This window comes from Lycium ferocissimum, chromosome 1 (genome assembly GCF_029784015.1).
Source record: "Lycium ferocissimum isolate CSIRO_LF1 chromosome 1, AGI_CSIRO_Lferr_CH_V1, whole genome shotgun sequence".
Taxonomy (NCBI): Eukaryota; Viridiplantae; Streptophyta; class Magnoliopsida; order Solanales; family Solanaceae; genus Lycium; species Lycium ferocissimum.
Genome location: NC_081342.1, coordinates 5,585,122 through 5,611,254, shown reverse-complemented (window position 1 = coordinate 5,611,254; position 26,133 = coordinate 5,585,122). Strand labels below are relative to the sequence as shown.

The following is a 26,133-nucleotide window of genomic DNA, read 5'->3' as shown; positions in this document are numbered from 1 at the left end:
GCTCCATGTGAGAATGTATCATCCAATACATATATTCTTGAAAAAGTATGTTAGTTACTTGCTGAATCTCTATAAATACCTATCCCAATGGCCTGAATATGGTAAAATTGAGTTCCTTCATCCTTGGCTTTTTATCTTTTCACTTCCTAATTCCAAAGTCTTGTGTCAGTTTATTCTTAAAATTTTCTACAAAATTAATTGAAAAACTTAACAATTCTTCGGAACTTCATTTGAGTTCCCATTAGAAGATTCCTTAGTGGTTTGTTTATATTTTGAAAGTAGAATGTCACGTTATTATTGCACTAAGATAATAAATGAAATCTACTTTGAAGTCATCAACGCCTTCCATAACGTGTTACGTATCTCGAATTATTTTTTTCACATTCAAAACTCTTTTTTTTTTTTAATGTTAGTTACTCTGTGTTATTTTTTGATTAAGATCTTCTTAGTGCTTCCATCTCTAATATCTTCCAACAAGAATGTGACCAACCCATCGGACAGAAGATGTTATGTTTGGGAAGGTCAAAATATTATGCATATCCCATAAGAAGAGTTTATCTATTGTACCAGGATATACTATAAAAGCCTTAATAAAGCCAAACAAGCAATACCAATTTTAACTTTCCCCTTCTCTGGAAGTGATGAATTATTCCCCAGATGATAAAAAATTTCCCCTTCTCTGGTAAATCAACACAATTCTTGAATCAAAGAATGGAATAATACAAATGTTTATAAAATACATGTAATACATTTATTAGTTAGAAGATACAAGTTTTAGCAAAGAGAAGGCTTAACGCATCGCAAATTTAGACTACATTAACCAAGTAAATAAGTATCGAATATCAGATAATTATAAAAATAATGTTGAGTCGCTAATAGTGCATTTCGCAGAAAACCAACAAGGACATCAATTCACAATCGGTAAATCGACATAAATAACCGCTCATCCAGAAGAAAAAAAAATTGCCAACAGATGTGTAATATACACATTACATATATTATGTACATTGACTAACAAATATAAATATTTATAGTCGTGACCAGATATGTAACTTTTCCATGCAAATTTAATGGTTTTCCCTTTTTATCTTTCAATTAGTTGCTGCAAACATGTCAACCAAGTGACCAGCTTATAATGTCTTGTACTGAAAAAAAGTGGAAGTGGCCAACTTATTTCTAGCAATAAAACGATACAATCTATTAAGCCCAAGTAAGGCCTAATAACGGCCCAAATAATGGACCTAAGTACAGTCAAGAAATTGCACAGTTTGTCCTTGAAAGTTGAAATGGACTGGTCTTTAATTTTTGTCCTTCTAATGGATTGGTCTTTAATATTTAATTTATGTTCAGCGTAAGTATTTTATAAATATTTTCAAAAGTCACATTACTCTTTTTTTCTTTCAAAAATAGCAGCTTCATATATATTGCTAGCCATACGTATTGTGATAGAATTTCCATAAATCAAGGGATTTGTTTCACTCCTTATAAATCAGTTCGTAATCTCTCATCATCTTAGTAACTAAGGAATTTACATCCTAATTAATACATATCATTCCTCTTTCATCATCATTTTTCTCACTAACTAAGAAATTAGTGTACATTCTAATTAATCTGTACATATTCCTTATTGTATTATTACTAAATAAATACCCACTAAGTCTTCTTAATGGTTGAATTTTTTAAAAAAAAAATGTACATATTCCTTTCCAGTGATGAAGAAATTTGTTTACCACTAGTTATCCATGTTTTCAGTTTGGTTATATATATTATACCATGTATGTCTTTTATTATACCATGTATGTCTTTTATTATAATGTAATTATAATTAGACGTACACGCATAAAATGTTGGACAATTTTTTTTAAAAAAATATACCTTTAATATATTTCAAATATATTATATTGTCATACCATGTATGTCTTTATTATACCAGGTATATCTTTATTATACTCTGTGTGTGTGTGTGTGTGTGTGTGTATGTTACATATATTTATATCTTTATTATACTGAAAATATCATGCATATTTATGAGATAAATATGTTACATGAAAAATATTTTTCAGGTGAAAAAAATACCATGTATATTTATGGTATAAATCTATTTCTTGTGAAAATACCATATATATTTATGGTTTTAGTATTTATTTACTTATATGGTATAAGTATATATTTACAAAAATACCAAGTATATTTTGTAATATATATATATATTTTGTAAAATATATATATTTATGTGTATAATTAGATATATACACAAAGGTTGGGCAGTTTTATTTTATATGCACAATACATCTTAGGAAAGGAAAGAACGAAAAAAAAATTTGAGTGATTGTTTTAGTTATGAAAGATAAATAATTTGTCCAAAAAAATAGGAACAGTTTCTTTTGGGACTAATCCTCAGGCTTAATTCTAGGGATTCTTTTTGAGAAGTTAATATTTACTTGCTATGAACTGAAAACTAACTAATGCTGCTATCATCATGAAATTATTTTTTAACTATTGCCTAATTATGTTTTTTTCCCTTAATATTTAGGGAAAAAGACATACAATGGCCAACAGGCCAAGCCCACATTTGGGCCAAATACCGTGAGCTGGCCGGCCAGCCCAAACTATTCCCAAGCGCTGGCGGGCCCAGCAGCCCAAACCCCCCTTTTTTTTAAAAAAAAAAAAAAAAGACTTTTTGTGGCTACTATAGTCGCAGCTAAAAGTCCGCTGCGAAAAAAAAAATAGGACTATATGTGGCGACTTTAGTCGCTACTAAAGATCAACCCTTTTTTTTTTAAGTGGCAATTAAAAAAGTCTCCACTAAGGGTTAAAATTCATATTAAGCCTTCAATAGATGTTTCAAAACATGTATAATACGTGTATACTTATATAGTGATTGAACTTTCAAAACATGTATAATATGTGTACATTTATACGTTGATCGAGCCTTTAAGAAATATCTCAAAACATATATAATAATACTTATGATACATTTTCTATACAGATATAGTAGGGATACATATTCTATACAACAATGATACTTTTTATGTACTAAAGTAATTATCAACGAAAACTTAACAAACTAAAATATATCAACTACAAACTAATAAAATTAGTATACATTAATTATACATTTATTAAACATAAATTATACGTTAATTATACATGTATTATACGCATATTATACAATAATGATATAGTTTCTATACGTATGATACATTTTCTATACATATACAGTAGTGATACATATTCTATACAACAATGATACGGTTTCTATACGTATATGTATGATATATTTTTTATACGTATGATACACTTTCTATACAAGAATGATACAGTTTATATGCATATGCTAGAATTATATATACATTTTCTATACAAGAATGATACAGTTTATATATTGTATATGTATGATACATTGTCTAGACGTATGATACACTTTCTATACAAGAATGATACAGTTTATACATAAATTATACAAAAATGATACATTTTCTATACTTATGCATGAAATATGTATAATACGTGAATCATTAGTGTATAATTAATGTATAATATATGTATGATTAGTGAGTATACGTTGATGATACATTTATTATCCACAAATTACACAACAATGATACAAACCTATGATACATTTTCTACAGATATACTGTAGGGATACACATTCTATACAACAATGATACTTTTTTATACATATGATACATTTTATATACATAGTTGATCTTTAGTGGCTTTTACAGGAAAAAAAAAAAAGATCTTTAGTGGCGACTAAAGTCACCACAAATAGTCCTCTTTTTTTTTTTTTTTTTTTTTTTTTTTTTCAGCAGACTTTTAGTGGCGACAAAGGTCTCCCTGGCTACACTTTGGGTTTGGATAAACATGGGCCATCCGGTGGGAATAGTTTGGGCCGGATGGCCCTTTATGTCCTTTTCCCTAATATTTATCCTTCAAAATTGAATTTATGCTTTGTGGATATTATGATGCGTAACTTATGCGTCTATAGGCATAAGTGCGATTTTAAAGGACAAAAATTAAAGACCAACACAAAATAGGAACAAAAGTGCAAATGACCTTCGAAGCTAATAGTTATTTGCACCATATGACCTTTTTTGAGATTATTCTTTAATTTTTGTTCTCACAATGCAAGTGAGTTCTTGAAAATTAACTGGATGATTTCTTTCGTGGACAAACGAGGCAGAATTTAAAGTGACATAAAAGATGGCCTTTTGTGCGAATTCCCCAAGATAAAATTCAAATTATAGTAGTGAAAGTTACATAAACAGCTACCTTTTATTAGCTCATAATAATATATAGCTACAAGTTTGATAATTACGTAACCGTAGCTACCTTTAATGTCCCAGCGGCTGTATTTCATTATTTTGAAATACAGCAAAATACAAAAATCGTGAAAACAAAGTGAAGTAAAAATAGGCTTGAATCAGTGGTTTATTGACTACTGCTAATTTGTAACCCTGTTAAATATTCTTTATTTTGTATTTTTTCCTCTTTTTGGTTTGTAATATTGATTTTAGTCGGAGAAAGACACGTAAATAGTGAGGAGCAAAAGGACGAAAATGTAACGGAGAAAGAAAAGCACTTTTTGTTTTTTGGTTTAGTATATAGGATTTAGGGGTTGTTTGGTAGCTAGTAAAGAAATACCTTATTCGTGTATTAATTTCTGCATAAATTATACCACATTTGGTAGCTAATAAATTGATACTTTATTCATGGATTAATTTCTACATAACTTATACCACGTTTAGTAGCTAATTAGGAAGTAAGTCATTCATGTATAAAATCAATACGACATTTGCTTTGCAATTTTAGAAACCCGCATAATTAATACATGTATAAGTTATGAAAGAATCTATGTATTATTTTATGTGGGTTAGAAGATGGAATATATAAATAAAAAGTTGAAATGACAATATTACCCTTATCACTCTCGACTTAAATAGTATATAATATTAATTTTTAATATAACAAACCAACATCCAAAGAAATAATTCATGTATAACTAAACCCTGCATAATTAATACATACATAACTAATACCTACATTACTAATACCTGCATAATTAGTACCCCATAATTCTAGGCAGCTACCAAAAAATATACACGTTAGCAATTCCGCCTTCAAGGTTTTCCTCTTTTACACATTTTACACTTTCTTCTCCCACTTTGATATGGCTTAACATATTATTTATATTTTTTATTTTAGCTATTCCCCTTCTCAACCAATTATTGTTTATCAAGCATTATTACGGTCCCCAAATCCTCAATTTTCCATGGCACAAAGAAATTTCGGATAAGCTTCTTCAAAATGCTTCACCAATTATTTCAAAATCAATAACAAATTAGTCATAAAAAAACAGAACGCAAGTTGCAAATTGGGATAGTCCAGCAGAAATGTAGCAAACTGGTCTTTTCTCATTAGATTATGGCTTCTGATTCTTTCAAATTTTAAAATGTAGTAAGCTTAATTAATTATTAGTCGTATTTCCCACAGGATTTTAGATATTAATCTTTTTCAAATTCCCATTTCATAATTAAATTCATATATGTAATGGGTGCAAATAGCAACGAAATCAGCACCTGAAGTTGTGGTGGATACTCCATCTTTATGCAAACGGGTTTAAATAAAAAATGATGTATTAATTTTGTATGATAATTAATCAAATTATAAGAAAACAAACGAATAAATTAAAACTTGATAAGGGTTTGACGGGTTGGGACGTGATATTTTTTAACACATCTTGGTCCACCTATTTCTTGACTCGCTCATTTATTAACTTAGTCCGTTTTGACCCGTTCAAATTTCAGCTCAAGTCGACCATTTGACCACCCTAGTTGTTTTGCACTTCACCCAAAATGAAAAATCTTTGACATTTCAATGTCATATGTTGTCACTGTATTATATACTTAAACAATATTACGACGCATGCTTCAAATGATAAAGGATAAATATAGTTAGTCAACAACAATTATGCTTAGTTTCTTTTTTCTTCACAACAACTATACTTAGCAACTAAATCCTTAGTGTGTCACTAGAAAGGTCTTTGGTGTCCCAAAAAATGTGGCCAAGTTCAGTTAACCCCCTTTTGGATTCGATTATTTTAATATGTTAAGGTCCATAGGAAACAAGAGTACTGTATATGAATTTCCCTTTTTAAGTTTTATTTATAATTTTAACTCTAAGTATGGATGGTGACAGAATGAGAACTTCGAATTTGAATTGAATTTGGACCAAGAATATGGTTTCTTCATTTCTCCTTTTTGTTATTTGAACTTTATTAGACACTGTGTATAATCACGTGATAAATTTAATAAAGTCTTTTTGATGAACCTATCAGCGTGCAAGTTGCCATTCCCAACCCTGCGTGGAGTGCTACTCTTCCAAGAGTTTTCTAGAAGGAGCTCCATGGTATCTATTTAAAGAAAAAATAGATATTACTCTCTCGATCCCAAATTATTTATTGTGCTTACTAAAAATAGTTAACATAAATTATTTGACATTTTAGGAGTTTAATGCATAATTAATTGATTTTTTCTATGTTACTCTTACTAGAATTTTACCATTAATCCAGATGAGCACATAAATTAAGTAAATATTTAATGAATAAAGATTATAATTTAGACATAAATAAAGGTAAAATTAGTCAAGTAACCTTCTTAGTCCTAATTAGTATTACTTAATGGGCGTGTAAATAAAAAAATGACAAATAATTTGAGATGAAAGAAATAGTTAATATGTATAATGATGATATCTCAAATGACTTTACACGTCTCTCCATTATTTCATCGGACACATACTATCATTCATCGTATATCAAAATTTAGACAAACAAAGTGAAATCAATTTAATTTCTTTTTGCCTCTATTTCAGTCACCAAAACCCCGTTCTTTTACTACTATTATCTTTCTTCTAGCTGCAGTACACAAGATAAAAAATATAGTTATCTAAAAAATATAGTTATTGTTTTATTATCACAGTTTATTACTGAATTCATTGCTCAATATAATTTTACTATTATGCAACGCGATTCGAATTAATCAGATCTCCAAGTTGGTACCAAATATCGGGTGGAAAATAAGAAAAAAAATCATGTTTGATTTTTAAAACTTATGATTTATCTTAGCATTTGACTCTTTTGCTGTGATTGACTGATTTGAATAAACTTCGGAGGTCTTATAATTTTTATTAACCAATGAGCAAACTTAACAGAAGTGCACGAAAGAGCTAAATTCATGAATCCTCATCCTGCAAATAAAAGATTTGTCCTCTAGTTAATTCTTTATTTAAAATAATATACTGTATGAGATAAGCAATACAAATTACAAGGATGATCCTTTTTTTTTTTTTTTTGGTAGAAATGATGATCTATGTGCTTAGATTGGATTATGCATTTTTCTACCTAAAGTGGGATTTTGACCTCTAGATAACTTTACGAATAGATTATTTCCAACGCAAAAAAACAATAAACTATTTCACAAAAGATAATACGGTGCACTTGGATCACCTATATCTTTTCCAAAAAACATAGGGTATGATAGCTCTTGTGGCTTTTAGTTCTACCTAACATCTAAGACCCAAAGAATCTTCTTTGTTTTTTTTTTTGTTTTTTTTTTTAATTTATTTATTTTGTGTTTGAGAATGGACCAAAATAGTAGCGATTTATTTGGAAACGATATAGGTAGCTTCCATGAAGGCTCTACAAATCTAGCATATTGTATTTTCTTTGTTAAGAATCAAGCCAACTTGCCAATTTTTATTTGTCAACCTATGCATTACATTTCTTTATTTCTTCTTCTAACTAAATATGTGAAAATTAAAAGTCAAATTCTTTCTGAGGGAATAATTCAAAAGTGTCATATTCAATTTAGGTTTGCTCTTTGGATTTACATGTAGTAGAGGAATACAGATGTTGAAGTGTTATACACAAGGAGATCAATTTATTATCACTATCCAAAATTTGACACGTGTTTTTGAGTCTATTATTTTTATTATTGTTTAATCAATATTTGTATTCTTTTTAATCGATTTACTTAATTTACTCGTGACAAAATAAATTTACACACATGCACGTTAACAACTCTTCTCGACGTGCATAATAAAACTAGAAGTATATCGCAGATGAGATCGATTCTCTTACATAGCATCCCAGAATCCTGTACTGTTATTTGGAAATTTACAATAAAATTACCTTTTTAAATGATTTCCTTTCAAGTGAAAATACAAAAATAAAACCATTATCTTTCTAGTAATAACTCTGCCGTAAAGTAAATTCATGACTCCAAAAAAGGCTCAAGAACATGAAAAATAAGTCTCTAGTCAATTACCAAAATCATATGAAACTTAAATACAACCATCACCAAAATATTGACAACAAAGATACTACAAAGTTATCTCCAACTACAGAACAAAGAGATGGAATTTCTCAAACCCCTAAGAAAAAAGAAACAAAAATAAAATAATAAATAAAAAACATGGGTAAATCTTTGATTTTACCATGAACTAAAGTAAGTTGCATCACAACTACTTTGATCACTTGAACTACTATTCAAAAGTTGCTCTAAGTAGTCAGCCCCCAAATCTTCAAACACAACTACATTATTTACATTTTCCATTTTCACTTCCCTCACTACTTTATTACTACTACCACTATTACTACTCTTCTTGGAACTGGAGCTCCTTTTCCTCATTGAGCTCTTGGCCGCTTTTTAAGCCCAGGCATTCGAAGAAACATCGTCCACGCGCCTTCATGTCACGTAGTGACTCCCTGACTGTTTCCAATGAAAAATTCAAAATGGCGGATGTACCCCTCATTGAAAAAGCGGCTTGATCATAAGCCAAAGCAGCTTCCTCTGCAGTATCAAATGTCCCTAACCATACCCTAACACCATTCCTAGTAGAATCCCTTATCTCCGCCGCGAATTTCCCCCATGGCCGCCTTCTAACACCTCGATACGACTTTTCTTTAGCGGGTTTTGCTTCAATTTCTCTAACAACCTCGGATTTTGAACTAACTTCCTCTTCCTTAACATGGTACGAGGTAACTGTCTCTGAAGTTGTTTCTTGAGCAGCGTTAGCAAGAACACCAAAAAGAAGCATCTCTTCTGAATCGTTAACGTTAAAAGGGAGAGAAGAAGATGAGTTTAAATTGGACCATTCCCACGAAGAATCAGAAGAATTTAAATCAGAATTCATAGGGTAGTAGAAAAAATGAGAAGAACAAGAAGAAGAATCCATTTTTTTTTTCCTAGATAATATATGCTCTGTTTCCTATAAGGAAAGTATTTATAGATGCTCTGTTTTTTCAAGTAACAAGTAATAGTCCAATCCTAGGAGAGCAACTTTGGGGGTAGCCTTGTTTATATACCCAAAAGTTAGATGGACCCCACTAGGAAAATCTAGATGGCTACAAAAATTTCTTAAATTATTTGTAGGTGTAGCCAAAAATAAAAAATAATAAGAGGAACTCAGGGGCAAGAGGGGGTGAAAATAAAGGAAGAGTGACCAAGGAGGATGTTTTGTGATTATTGTAATGTTTTGTTGTTGATTAATTTAATGACAAATTGGGCCAATAGCGCACGTGGGTCAAATCAATCAAAGGCCGCCAAGTCAGACAGGGACCAAATGACGTCAGCAACTAGGACATTTTTGACTTCACTTATTTTCATTTAAGTTTTTTTTGGGGGGGTGAGGAAATTAGAAGAAACTGTCTAAAGTATATGCTATCCTACAGAAAGATACCCCCGCTGTTTCACAAAAGTAAAATAGATTTTTAAATTTTGTAATTTAAAATTAAAGATTTGTATAATGTAGTAAAATATTTTTTACTCTTGTAGTTTTGAACATGTTATGTGAGATGTTGAAATTAAAGAATTGCCAATTAGAAAGAGACATTTTTATTAAAACAGACTAAAAATGAAAATAAAACAAATAAATTGAAAAGGAGAAAGTAAGAAATAATTAAAAATAAAATAAACAGTAGTCAATACACCAAACTTAATTAATACTAACAGGTTTATATATATATATCAAATCAATAAATGTATAGTATATATTATGAAATCTATATATGAACATACAATATATGAAACGACTCTCTAGCTTAACAATTTTAATGCTAATTACAAGATAAATAGATAATGGATTGAAATTAACAAAAATTATGAATTCTTGAAAAGAATAATAATGAGCAGCAAATTTGTACTGTGTTATGAACTAACTAATTTAGGACGATAAAAGATTGAAGGGACAATGATCAAGTTATGAAAAATGTGTTTGTAAAATCATCTGTGGAGTTTCCTTGATCAAAGTGTTACAAACTTAGGGTAGAATAGGTTTTCCTTTTCCTTTAAAAAAAACAGAGGCTGTAACTTTTTTTTTTTTTTAATTTCTTGCACATTACACGGTTGAATATTGGGAAAGGGGAATCGGATAATGGGAACTGAATTCACACTTATTGTGTAGGAGACCATCACAGATGCTGAAAAATTAACTTTGGTAACAAATATTAAAGGGTGTATTTAGAAGTTTACTTACGAGTTTGACTGAATTAGTGGCTTTCGTCCAAATCTTGTATTTGTAGTAATAAATTTATTAAATATGTATAATAATTAATTCAGAATCTAATTACTAATTTTTGATATTGTTATTCTAGAATTTAGAAATCAAAAATTTTAATTCTGGTTCGGCTTCCTAAGATGTTGTATTCAAATTGACTAGCCGCAGAGGGAAAATAAATCTCTTTCTTTCCTCGTACTTATTAACTGACTTGAAAAAACTACACACTTGCTTTCCAAGGATAGTTGAATTTATTGAGACCTGGTATAAAATAAGGATTTTGACTGTTACTGCATTAATTTAGACTATAAGCTCATTAAGAAGTAAAGTAAACTAATGTGTTATAGTGCTTGAAAAAAAAAAATTCAACATGTAGATAATTCCTTGACAAAGATCAACATATATAAACATAAAGGACGTGCCTTGACAAAAAAATAACGCACGTTCCAAGTTAAGACCTATATATTAACTCATTTTTATCTGTTTTTCCATGAGTTGGTCGAATTTTGCTGCAAAAGAAATTTCAATGTTGTAATAGTTTTCAAAGTAGAATATTCAAGAATTCAACCCTTTTCATTTTTTATTCTTTCTTTTTGTGTTCTTTTTTTTCCTTCTAGTTAGAGTAGTTTATATTATGGTTGGTAAATAAATTGAAAGGGTAATTTTTTGGTGAGTCAATGCTGTACTAGTTGTTCAATATAAGGTTTATATCAAAAATGTATTTTGGGAAAAAGGGACTTTTCTTTGCCTAGCTTGAAATATGTTGACCATTATTTTGGATAAAGTTTTCTCTCTCTTCCTATCTTGCTTCTAGAAAAGTCGCACTTTCTGTTCGCTGCAGAATTATTCTAGAGGTAGTTTGATCGATGTAAATAATTACACGTATGTTGGGTATTTATATTTAATTAAATAGTTAAGTGTTAAGAAATATGTTGGGAAGAAACAAACAATAATCAAATTGCACGACGACGTAACAGCGGAAGAAATACCCAAGTCGAAACTTCCCACTATTTGAGCCAAGAGAAAACAATAAACACTAGCACAAATGGAAATTCGGGCGGCAGCTATACCAACAATAAAATAGCAAAGCAAGTAAAAATAAATCGAATGGAAGAGACACCAAATTTACGTGGTAAAATCCCTTCAAGGTGAAGAGGAAACATCCACGGGGCCTCCGGCCCACAAAAGCTCCACTATAAACAACAAGAGTTACAACAATGTTCTCCAAATGGCTACAACAACAAAGCCAAGCACGGAGCAACAATACATAAAAGATAGCACCAAAACTAGCGAAGAAAGGAGAGAAATCACCCCCAAAACCGAGCTACTGTTCGTACTCGAAAACTGGAGCTACAGACCACAAAATTCGATATCCACCGTTGAAATCGAAGAACCAGATGTTGAGAACCCCCAGTTCAAATTTCACCACGATCCAACGGTTAACGAATCGAAAAACGCAATTTAAAGCGGACGCCGTAGTGTAAAATTTCTGGACGAAAATCTGCTTTTTCTCTCACGTTTTTCTCTCTATATGGTTGCTATAAATTCACTCTTGTGTTCTCAAAATAAGACCTAAATTGATCCTATATATAGAGGAAATTTTGGGCAAAATTGGCCTGGTCCAAATTGGATTGGGTTATATTAATCCAATTCCACATAGGAAGGGAAAACCTAAAAACCTAACAATTCTCCCCTTCCCGATTATGTGGAGGAAACCGCCATCCTGGCGATCAAGCAACACTTTAAATCTAGACTCACAGTCAAGCCTAGGACAACCTGAATAGATGACATCTTCACAAATGGAGAAAAGATTTCATCAATATCAACTCCCTTCTTCTGATTAAAGCCCTTGACAACCAATCTAGCCTTGTACCGTGGAACTGGGTTACCATCTTCATGTTTCACCCCAAAAACCCACCTGTTTTTCAAAGCTTTTCTATCTCTAGGAAGCTTAACCAGATCAAATGTATGATTATCATGCAAGGATTTAATCTCATCTTGCATAGCATCAAACCGCCTTTCTTTTTCTTCACTATCCATGGCCTCATCAAAACTTTCAGGTTTTCCCCCATCAACAAATTCATTGGGAGAATAACGAGATGAAGGTACTTTCTCTCTAACAGATCTTCTGAGAGAACTCTCTGGAACATCAATAGCAACTGGTTTCTGGCCAACCACATCATCTTCCACTGGAGCATCAACAACATCATGTTGGTCATTCTGAACATGATCACTATCTTCATTATCAACTTGATCTTCATTATTTTGAAGATTTTCTTCAGGTGCAATAGTCACAGGAACTGGATCAACATCAACTAAGCTCTCATTGCTCTGAGAATCAACCTTCTCAGCTTTGTCAAAATCTTCAATTGTCTGGTCTTCAAAGAACACAACATCACGGCTTCTAACAAGTTTCTTCTCAACTGGATCATAGAAACGATAGCCAAATTCGTCTTGACCATAACCAATGAAGATACTGCTGCCTAGTTTTAACTTCCGACTTTGACCTCTCATCCTTAGGAACATGCACAAAGGCCTTACACCCGAAGACTCTCAGATGAGCATAAGAGACATCCTTACCAAACCAAACTCGTCGTGGACATCACCATCCAAAGCAACGATGGGAGATAAATTAATAACATAGCGAAAGCAGTATTAAGTGCTTCGCCCAAAATGATACGGCAAACTTAGCATCTGAAAGCAAACATCTAACCCTCTCAACTAGAGTTCTGTTTATCCTCTCTGCTAAACCATTTAACTGAAGAGTCTTTGGAGGAGTTTCTGATGCCGAATACCCTGCTGTCTACAATAATAATCAAAGGGACCAATGTATTCACCACCATTGTCTGAGCGGATGCATTTTAGTTTCTTAACGTTCGTCTCTCAACCAAGGCCTGAAAAGTCTTGAACACATCAAGTACTTGATCCTTGGACTTCAAAGGAAATGCCCGGAGTTTGCGAGAGTGATCATCAATAAAAGTCACAAAATAAAGTGCACCACCACGAGAGCTTACTTTAAAAGGACCACACAAATCGAATGTACCAACTCCACAAATCATGCTTTCTTGAAGGTGAATGACTGCGAAAAGAAACTATTTTTCGTTTCCGCTAACAATGAACACATCTCTTTAACTTGGCTTGTTTCACTCCGTAAAGCAAATTCTTCTTAGCCAAGTTATCAATCCCCTCTCGCTCATATGACTCCTTCTATGCCATAATTACGATGAAGTATCATTCTCCACCAAATTTACTGAGTCACCACAAATGGAGCCCTGAAATAAGTACAAGTCAGACATCTTGTAACCTCGAGCCACAACCATTAAACCTTTAAGAAACTTCCACTGGCCAACACCAATGGTTTGATCATAACCATCATCATCAAGCTTTCCTATAGAAATTAAATTCAGATGAACATCTGGAGCATGCTTGACATTGTTAAGAACCAACCTCGAACCGTTCTTACTTTTCAAGCAGACTGTGCCAATACCAAGTACCTCAACCTCACTATCATTGCCCATTCGTAAATTTTCAAAATTATTCGGAGTATAAGAAGAAAATAATTCCTTTTTTGGCGTGACATGAGAAGTGGCACCTGAATCCACAAACCAAGTAGACTCATCACAAATAAGATTGATATCATTTTTACCACAAGCAACAAGAAGAACATTTTCAGCAACAACAACAACACGATTTTCATTATCGCCTTCTTTTTTTTGCCTTTTCTGGTCTCTCTTAAACTTGTAGCAATGTTTCTTGATGTGCCCTTTCAAGTGACAATAGTCACATGTAAGAGTCTTGTACCTGGAGGATCTTGACTTGCTTCATACTTTTGCCTCTTGTCATTCGACCTCGAAGTTACTTTCCCCGTCTTTAGTGACCAAAACATCGGAGTGTGAAGTTGAAGAAAGACGGCTTCGAGATCTTCTTCTCATCTCTTCATTCAAAATACCACTCTTAGCATATTGCATAGTTACACCATCATCGGGAGCGAGAATTAGTTAAAGAAACTCGAAGAGTTTCCCAAAAGTATGGCGAGTATTAAGAAGCCAAAGTCCCCGTATTTCTTCATCAAACTTGACACCCATTCCGACAAACTCGATCAAGGACACCGAAAATCATTGATATGATCGAAATAAATAGGGTCGCCCTCTTTGTATCTAATATTGATCAATTGTTTCAGTAGGAACAACTTATTATTGCCAGTTTTCGAAGCATAAAGTGTCTCGAGCTTTTCCCACAAGCTTTTAGCATTTTTCTCATTCACAATATGATTTCGAACATTATCTTCAACCCATTGCGTGATATAGCCACGAACCTGTAAGTGCTCAAATTCCCAATCCTCATCTTCAATAGACTCGGTTTTTTAGAAGTAAACACAGGTAAATACAATTTCTTGACAAATAGAAGATCTTTCATCTTGCTTTTCCAAATATGGTAATTACTGCCATTTAAATAAACCATCTTGCTCATATTTGCCTCCATCATTTAAATAGACAATCAACACAACCAAATACAACCACAAGCACTGATACCACTTTGTTGGGAAGAAACAAGCAATAACCAAATTGCACGACGAGTTAACAGCGGAAGAAATACCCAAGTCGAAACTTCCCACTATTTGAACTAAGAGAAGACAATAAACACTAGCACAAATGGAAATTCGGGCAGCAGCTATACCAACAATAAAATAGCAAAGCAAGCAAAAATAAATCGAATGCAAGAGACACCAAATTTACGTGGTAAACCCCTTCAAGGTGAAGAAGAAACATCCACGGGACCTCCGACCCACAAAAGCTCCACTATAAACAACAATGTTCTCCAAATGGCTACAACAACAAAGCCAAGCACGGAGTAACAATACATAAAAGATAGCACCAAAACTAGCGAAGAAAGGAGAGAAATCACCCCCAAAACCGAGCTACTGTTTGTACTAAAACACTGGAGCTACAGACCACAAAATCCGATCTCCACCGTTGAAATCGAAGAACTAGATGTTGAGAACCCCCAGTTCAAATTTCAGCACGATCCAACGGTTAACGAATCGAAAAACGCAATTTAAAGCGGACTGCTGTAGCAGAAAATTTCTGGACGAAAATCTGCTTTTTCTCTCATGTTTTTCTCTCTATATGGTTGCTATAAATTCACTCTTGTGTTCTCAAAATAAGACCTAAATTGATCCTATATATAGAGAAAATTTTGGGCAAAAATTAGCCTGGTCTAAATTGGATTGGATTTTATTAATCCAATTCCACATAGGAAGGGAAAACCCAAAAACCTAACAAAATATACATGCAAGACATAAATTTTATATTTATTGACTTGATGTAAACACCTGATGCAAGTAAGTTTTTACTTTGATGCTAGGCGGATAAGTTTTTGTTGAGGTGCAGGGGCGGATAATATGAAATAAGAATAATGAGATTGAACTATTTTAAAACTAAATTTCCTCAAGATAAGTAATTCTTACATATAACATATAATTCCATTATAAATGACCGGATAACAGTTTTTCCTTCATGATTTAATCATCATTTGAATAAGTTTTCTTCCAAATTAGAACTTGAGGGCACTGAGAAATCTACTCACTTTTTCGTTTGCTGATACTCTGATGGTGACAGCCGAATTGTTACTATCAGATTAAGAATAAAAAATAGTTACTGACAAGTATAGTTAAAAATCTTACGAAAGATACAATTGTCGTGTCGTGTCCCCCATCATTTGAAATAAAAAAGGTTGCCGTTCTAGTGATTAAATGAGAAAATGCATTCCAATTTGTAGTCTTCAAAACATGGATATTTTGAGTCTGAGTATTTTACTAATACCATTTTTTTTTTATAGACGATTATTTGTATTTATTTTTTAAAACTTTATAGGTTAATTTTTTTAACACTATCACGCACATGAATTACATTTTAAGTAAATTAAAAGTAATTAATCATGCGAATTGGTTAGAAAAATGGGACAAAGACTTGTAGTCACCTCTTGTGAAAAAATTAACAAAAAAGCCAAGTACACCTAATTATTACTATTATTTTTTACCTAATTAGTTCACATTCAGTTTATTTGATGGTAAAAAGTTGGACACTCTTGTTTTTTCGTGATGTTCTAAGACTTATCAATTACCAAGAACAGTTTTCTATGGGTGAATCATCAATTTCCAGTTGCGTGTTTTATCTTAATTTGATTTGTTACGCTACTTTCTGGTCAGCATTTGCCATCTATATATGGGATTCATGTGAACTACTAATTTTTCTTTCAAGTCTAAAATTGTGCCAAATTCACGTTAGTTCACTAACATGTCAAGCCATGAAAATGACATTTCATGGGAATAGCCATGAACGGGGTATATTTTACCTTCCAATTATTTCATATCTTATCATATTGGCATGGCTAAATGTCCGAGGCGGATCCAACATTTGAAGTTTATATATTTTGAAAATAAAAAAACGTTTATGAGTTCTGAAGTCTATTATATATTACATATTCAGTGAACTTTTCAACAAATTAATATACAGGGTTTGCACCAAAGTTAATGCATTTTGCCGAATTAGTATATTTCGTGCAAGTATGCATGCTCCCGACAGTTGCAACATATTGGCAACGTGGTCGTCCAAGCCCACTATTTTCAACATGGAATACAAAAGTACATGTGAAAATTCATTTAAATTTCACCAAATATTACATCAGAACCCATAACAATGAGTTCAATGCTAAAAACCTTACCAAATCTATCAAGTTTAAATCTTGAATATATACATAAAATATATATTAGTGTACAGTAGGGTTCACTCTCAACAAAATGGCATTTTTATCATTAAAACAAAACACGACAAGGATTGAAAAATTGAAATGTCCAAATACAGCCCCCCTTGAAATGTCACAAAAAGTCATTGAAACTTGGATATATATGAGGTTTGAAGGTCCTCCTGAAAGAAAGGATACTGCACATTGATAAATGACCTCTCCATCAAGAGTGAGTACCCACTTGGCTACTAATCTTTAAAGTCTCCTTGGCAACTTCCAGGAAACCAATTTTATAGGTACTTTTTTCTTTTTACTGCTACTCTTATCACTATTCCCTCTATGTGAGACAGATTATGCTCTTTTTGTCTACACAATATGTTTCCAAATTTTAGGATTAATTTGACCAATAGTGAAATCGGATGCTTACTATTGCAGAGACAGTTAAAGTTTATGGATTTTTACCATAAAAGGGTAATGAGTTGTAAATCATTATAAGGTAAATCATAGTGAAATTGGATGCTTACTATTACAGAGGCAGTTAAAGTTTATGGGTTCTATCAGAAAAAAGTACTGAGTTGTAAATCATTATAAGGTAAATCATAGTGAAATTCGGATGCTTACTATTGCAGAGGCGGTAATTTAAAATTTATGAATTTTTACAATAAAAATTACTGCGTTGTAAATCATTAGGTATACTACTTTGATCCAAGCAATTTCGAAAAGTTCCATGTCTTTCTTGATCGGACAAACCAAATCGGCGTTTCACGTTTGTAACCAACATTATAGATCCACCCTATGCTAATAAGTCATCAAAATTGAGCATATGTGGTTTGACTTGTGTTTCCATTTGTTAAATTGAAAAAATGAAAGTTCAAAATTTGTATAGGTAATACCAATTAGAAGACTAATGCTTACTGAATGACTCTTAGTGGGCGTTTGGCCATAAGAATTATTCACTTTATTATGGAATATTTTTTCACTTTTCAGCGTTTGGCCATAAGAATTCCGAATACAACTTGAAGTTGTAATCCGAAATTCCAAAAACAAACAAAACATTTGTTTTTCAAAAAATTCACTTTTTTCACCTTTTTACAACTATATTTCAACAAAAACTACAATTTTAAAAACTATGGCCAAACACAACTCCAACTCCAAAATTCCCAAAAAAAATGATTTTTTTAAATTATCTATGGACAAACAAGCCCTTAATATATTAAAGATATAAATTATTAGAGTATGTTAGAGAACTTATAGTGTTAGATAATTTTTAAATATCATGACTTTAAATAAGTAAAACTTACATAAATAGCTACCTTTTATTGGTTTCTAATTAGATATAACTATAAAATGTGTGTATTTCTATTTTTTTGAAATATAGAGAAATACAGTGAACAGAAATCGCTCTAGTGAAATCAGGAGCTATTTATGAAACAGATTTTTTGAAATACAGTGAAATACACGAAAATATACGGAAATACAAAATCGGGTTGAGTAAAAATAGGCTATATTTTTTTAACAGATTTTTCTTTTTCTTTTTAAATGGTAAGTTAAATTAAATCAACCATATTTCACGCATTCCATAACAGCTCACGAATTTCTCTCAACTTTTATCACAATCAAAACTTTTTGAATTCAAAAACCACTAAAGATCTGAAAACTTCCAAATATAGAAAAATATACGCTGGAATACAATGAAAAACGGTTGATTGTTTAAGAAATATAAAGTTGTAGTATGCGTATATACAATGAAATAAAATAAAATATATGAGAAAATATTTCATAAATTAGAAATACAAAATGCAGAAATACATTGAAATATAGCGAAATACAAAAATCGTGAAAACAAAGTGAAGTAAAATAGGCTCTACACCAAAAAAAAGATAAATACATTTAAACACAGCGAAATAATACACTGAAATATACTGAAAAATTAGGTATACTGTTTGTTGATACACATAAATACACTGAAATATATTGAAACATTTTATCAAACACTTCGTGGGCATGAAGCTCCCCAACTCTCATCAATGGTGTTTCTACAACAACAACCTATTCTCTTGCTCCTAGATGATGCTACAATATCATATTGCTATAATCAATACTGTTCTTCATCACTCATAAGATAAACAATACCACATGATTAGCAAACATAAGAAGGATTTTCCTCTTATTTCGGCCTATCCATGGAGATTTAGCAAACGAATTATTATGACTGAGCTTCGACCATTGGCTGAAGATCCTCCACTGCTTTCTTGTTGCCACTGGTGTGTTTTTGCTTGGAGTATCAATATCCGCCATTAAAATGGAGAGTTAGAGCTTGTTGAAGATACTCTAACAATGGTTTGAAAAAAATATATTAAAAAAAAAAAAATTGAATGAAAAGTGAAGGTAAAGACGATGAAATTTATGAACAATTGAAGAGAAATACAACAAATAACATAACGAAAATTAGTTACCGTAGAGAGATTGGGTAAATCGATAAGGAAGAAAAAGAAATCGTGCTAATTATGGTGAAGAATAATGGAAGTAAATACAGTTGTGAATTGAAGATGTGAGAGAAAAATATTTGAAAATAAAAAAGAGATTGTAGGTAAGTGGGAGAGAGGTGTCTTATTTTTGGGGAAATACATTGCAGTTAAAAAAACAAGGTATAGATGGTAATTTGATAAATAATTAAGCTACCAAAAATAATTTTAAAAAAAATAGGTATTACTAATAAATAAGTCTTAGAGATAGTTATGGGCTGTAAATTTTCTTTTAAAGAGAGTGTTTATAGTAGTAAGAATTTATATAACTGGTCTAACTAGCTTGCTATATATTGAAGTGTCGTCTCTGTTTCATTTCTTGAATTGGAAATGTTCAGGTTGATGTTGCGGCTAAACTTCAACCTTTCTTCCGTCTCGTGCGTCTATTCTTCTTTATTATTTTATAAGTACAAACAAACGAGGTTACGTCTCGAAGACCTATATGCTAATGATCTAATGGATTTTGTTCTATTCTTAATTTGACCTATTATCTTGCTCGTATTGCAATTTTGTTTTGTAAATCATTCTCTTTCTGATTTCGACGATCGTTCTAAACACGCAATGCAAACATTTGTGAGAATTCAATGCCCTGCAGTATAAGGGTTCTTCCGCAAGGTTCATCCATGAACCCTTGTTGGCCCCGAGGGATGGAGAAGGCTTAAGTTGCCGCACTACTCATATCCTGTTGAGAATAGAATTAAATATTAAAAGTGTGCTCTCTCTAATAGTTTAAGCTTTGAGATGATATGATTACACACTTTTACATGTTATCAGAGTAGGCCAAATGTCCTAGGATCGAGTTTCACCGCCACCCTTTATCAAAAGAAATTTCAACGTGCTTGGTCCATGAAAAAAATCAGGCCTGCACGTGAAGTGGTGTGATGAGAATATAATTAAATATGAAAAGTGTGCTCTCTCTAACATCTTAAGCTTTTAGATGAGATGGTCACACGCCTCAACATATCAAAGAACCATATGTATTAGGAGAGTAATATTTAGTAGTTGCGTTCCATTATAGTAAAACACTCATATTAGATAAAATATACGACGATTATAATTTGGGAATTTTGATACTAAGATATATCTAGAGGACAAATGGCGTTTCTTATTTCATAAAAATACAGAAACTTCAGTGTCAAGATTGTATTTTTCTACATTGTTGGTGAAGTTAATTTCTTATATTTTTTGTCAAATTGAGAGACTGTTGGGTCATTCTAATTGATTGTCAGCCTCTTAACCTTTCAAAGAGACAAGAGAGCCACTTTCGTACCATTTCAGGCTTCTGTGAACCGTTTGCGTTTTTGTTTCTTCTTTTAATAATTGCCTTTCTCCCTCTCTCTTTTTTTTTTTTTTTAAAAGAATCTTTCTTTTAATTATAAACGTGATAATAATGTATGACATAGGTTTCTTCGAAAATATTGTCACGTACCCAAATTTATCACAACAGACAAAATGATAATGGATTGAAAGGTCCAACTCGTTGTATTGGTATACAAAGATATTATAGTAGTTGATTTATAGCAGATGCAGAGTTTTCATTTATCTTTTTTCTCATAATTTTGGTCTTTTAATCCATTTTAACTTCTATTAGTTAATTAGTCAAAAAAAAAAGGGGGGACGTGTCCTTTCGGCATATTTTTGTGACGTTTCCATACGCTACCCTTTTAAAACAGTAGCGTCAAAAGTTGTCCTGAGTCTCTCACTTCATTATTACCAACAAAACCCACAGGCTACAGTACCTCTTCCTTATCGCCTTTCTCCGATTAATATCATTGGTACTACTTACTTCAATAATGATCTGTTTCAATATACGTACAGGTCCTTTTCCTTTATGGTTTTACACTGTCATTTCTTTTTGCATTATTGAGATATTAGTATAGAGTTTCTTCCCTTTTATTTATTCTTATTATTAATTTACTTTTTGAATTTTAACAGTACTCGCGCATCTATTATTGGGTATGCTTCTATGCCTTTTAAAATTTTCTCTGTTGTGCATATATGATGTCACTCAGCATATATGATGTCACTCAATTATTGTTTGACCTCTTTAAATTTTTATAATTATTATAGGAATGATACGGGAAGTTAACCAAAAACAAAAATGACATTTTCCAGAAGAACGACAATTTTTTAGACGAGATTCGATGAGGAAAACTAAGAATTTAACTGGTGTGGAAAGGAAAGTAAGTATTTTTCTATTAATATGTTTTCTCCATTATTTTTAAAGAAATTTTTAAATGTAAAAACAAAATTTTTTATTATATTTTACCTCAATGTTTTTGCTTTTTATTCCTTTTATTTGAACCCACTAATTCCCTATAATCAGCATTAACTTCCTCATAATTAGCATTGTTGAAGATGATACATACCTTCACATAATTCCCCAAAAAATCATCCAAACTCTTTAATTAAAGAGATAATGTATTCATTTAAAATTCTCTTTAAATCCATCTAATTTCCTTATTCTATTTTACTTTATCATTAATTATTTATATTTTATCTCACTTTCTTTTAATTTCATGAATAAATGATACATAATTGTCGGCAATAAAAAAGTGATGTGGCAACCTTAAGACATTTAAAGCAAGCTTATGTGTGACGACCTTGACTTATAATTCAAAAGAAACGTTGGAATCTCCACACATATGTATTCCTTAGTAGTTTTTTTTTTCCCATTCAATTGATTTGAAAATTGGTGCTTAGATTTCATTATTCTTTCCTAATTTTATTTTGTTATGCTTATGGGCACGGAGGCCTAGAAGATGAAAGTGAATGAGAAATGGTTGAATGTATTTTGAAGGGGGGTAGAGATAAGAAAATAAATGGAAGATTTAAGGAGAATGAAGGAAAGATATATATTGAATGTTGTTGTAGTATTACAGCTTATTTAAAGATAGATTTAATTTTCATTGTTATATGTTCGTCTCAATTGGAAGTGTTTATCAAACAAAGTTGTAGACCAATTTTTTTGTGCTTATTTCTCTTTTGTTGCTCGCTTTTTGTGTAGTTCTTTCCTTTCTGTTAATCTAAGGCTTATGCTTATCACCACATTAGTTCAATTATTCATGCATATTATAATTGTATTATGCATTTTCTTTATTGAAAAAATTATTTGAGCTAAATGTAGGGATCAATTTCAAAAATTTAATAAGATTTTAATTACCGCGCGAAGCGCGGGTCAATTTACTAGTTTGTTTTATATTTCTGATTGAAACGTCCCAATGTTAATTTGAGAATTTTTGATATCTGGTAATTTTCACTTGTTGTAAATTTATCTTATTTTTATTACATATTACAATCTCATACTTTTAAGAAGATATATATATATAGATATCTTTTGAAAGATTTGATAATAAAAAAAAACTAGACAGACAATATTTTAAAAAAAAAATTCTTTCCATTTATGAGAGGACAGAATTTTCACTATTATAGGATTTTCCGTTGTTGAATTGTTGAACATTATCAAGAAATTAATCACGGCTCAATGTTCTGAAGACAGCCTAGTAGCCAAGATGCCACAAAATTCCAACAGTACTTTAAATACATTTATCAGACATTATGCTTTTATTTTTATTCTTTTGTTAACTATGTGAAAAAAAGAAAAACGAATCCCGATCTCATAGGAGATTTGTTCTGACCGTAATATAATGTTTATAAATCCATATACAAGCATGAATGAATAAAAAATAAAACTTAACATGATAAATTTGTTATCAGTAATTTTACTTAATAAGGAAAGTATTTTCACTCTAAAAAAGTCAAAAACCTGTGGGTGGAATGCATGAAGCGACTACTGAACCACAAACTTTTTATTTTTTTTAATATTATTTTATGAACCACCAACTTAATTATTTAATTAGGTAGAAAATTGGTAGACCCTAAAAATTAGTCCCTATCACTTTCATATTAATTCAGATTAGTAGTCGCACTTAACTTAAGTTGAATTATCTGTTTTTATCAATTTAATATTTATAGGAAGCTCATCCGAAACTTCTTGTTATACTTGCCCTTGTTTTAGCGAGCGCTCAAGTGGTCGAAAAATCTATAACTAAAGCATAGGATATATAGCATTCTGAATTAATTAGTTAATTAAGTTTTCAACATTTAATATATATACTTGGAAGCTCTAACCTCCTGAGCTTATTATTGAGAGTGACACTGTATAGATTATAGCTTAATTATTCTAGGTGGAATCTAGTACTCCCATCAAGAAAAATGGAAACTAAGTTCCTTTTTTATGATTGTCTATTAATCAAGGAATCAATACCACAAAAAAAAAAAAAAATGACGATGTCCACCTTGCAGGCTTGCAATATATTCTTTTATTACGAAAAAGAAGTAAATGAAACAAAGAAGAGTTAAAAGAAGTATCTCATTTATTAATGATCCTATATTTCTGGTCTCAAGTTCAAATTTACCCTTTTCAGTTCTATACCATGAGAGAGTATATTTCCATACTCTAGCATGGTAAAAATTTGTCCGTGAGTAACTTATCATGATTAAATGATCAATTCCAGTGTTTTACAAAGCCTTTTTGGAGTCGCCCTGATGCTCGCCCCTAGGCGGGCAGTTGAAAACTCCCTGAGAGTCATGGGTGAGGCTTTTGTTCTGTGAGGCTTACACCTCAAATATTTGATTGCGCCCTGATGCTCAACACTAAGAACTAGCCCCATAATTCCTACACAAATCATGTATGAAGCTCCCTAGTTAGCACTATTAATCCTCAAAATTCCTTAACACATGACCGATAAAAGTTGTATTCATGGCTAGATTTTGTTTTCTATGAGCTTCTTTAATTTCTTTTAATTTTCTTGAATTTATATATTCTATATTTTTTATGTTATTCTATTAAAGATTCATGGGGTTTGCGTCTTATGTCTAATCTCGTATTAAGTAAAATGCAATCCTCACCTTTTAGAAACACTAATGAATTAAGGTGAAAATATATATTAATTAATTATGATTAGTTATAACAATGTCTATAAGAAAACAGTTTATATAAATATTGTGTAAACATCCAATTGGAAAAAAAAAAAAAAAAAAAAAAAGCTTCATGTCTGTCTATAATATTCTAGTTCTCTGTTCTCCCATATAACCGTTTGCCAAAGAGAAAGTCTTCAACTAGAAAATGTTTGTTAAAAGAAAGGAACAAATAGATGAATGAAAATCCTGTGATGCACTATCAAGATTTTTCAAATTCATGTTGGCCCATCCATCCATTTGCTATTAAAAGAAAAACATAGAATTTCTATTAATAAGTTCATAAAAAAGCCGTTAAATATAGGGCCGCCAGATAACGATAAATGTCGGAAATAAATAAAGAAAAAAAAAATGATATAAAAAGTCTTGATAATGAACAAATGCTAACTTTGGTTAGGCAAGATTGGATGGCAACAGATTCATGGTACATAGTCGATAACTATATTGTTTCCCACGTATTGATAGGAAACTATTTACCTGGTCCCCTTTTAATGGTCAACACTTATAACAAGTAACTACTTGCTAATTGCTACTGTTCCTATCCTAGTTTTAGGGCCCGTTTGGCTATGAAAATTTTTCAATTTTTTCCATAAAACGTATTCACTTTATTTGCAAATTAAAAAATTTATTTTCACTTTCAATATATTCAAACAGCCAAATATTTTTTGCAAAAATTATAACCAAACACAACTCCAACTCCAAAATACCACCAAATAAAGTGAAAAATATTTGGCTTTCATGGCCAAACGCCTACTTAAAGTAACACTTACTAAGGTCACTTTCAATCTTTATTTATTAGGGGTGCCTTTATTAGGACAAATTAAATTTCCACCAATGTATTGATTCCATTTCATACTCTTGGGAGGTTTTTGGATTTGGTCCTCTATATTGCAATCTTGAGTACTTTTGGCTATATATAATTATGTGAAAAGGCATTCAAAATTTGAACATTACGGGTTCAAGTTCAAAATTCTATTCATTTCAATTTATTTATTGGGTCTGAGCTTTTCAAGTTCAAAATTCTATCCATTTCAATTTATTTATTGGGTCTGAGCTTTTCAAGTTCAAAATTCTATCCATTTCAATTTATTTATTGGGTCTGAGCTTTATTATTTGTACTTATCTAGTTATACAGGTTGAGCCAAAATTACCGTATTTGATTGAATCCATAAATCCTTACCTACATCGACTGAATTACGCCACCATATGTTTTTTAGAAAAACCACCACATGTGATGTTATTTGGACAATTATGGATCTTGTCAAACTCTATGTAAACGATTTGAGAATATTGTAATTATAGTAGATATCACAGGACAGTATCGATC

At 31.4% G+C, this 26,133-nt stretch overlaps 1 pseudogene; it reads right to left on the bottom strand.

The window, feature by feature from the left end:
• Positions 1-8,301: 8,301 nt before the first annotated feature.
• On the bottom strand, positions 8,302-9,342 carry LOC132068096 (ethylene-response factor C3-like; annotated as a pseudogene).
• Between the last annotated feature and the right edge of the window lie 16,791 nt (positions 9,343-26,133).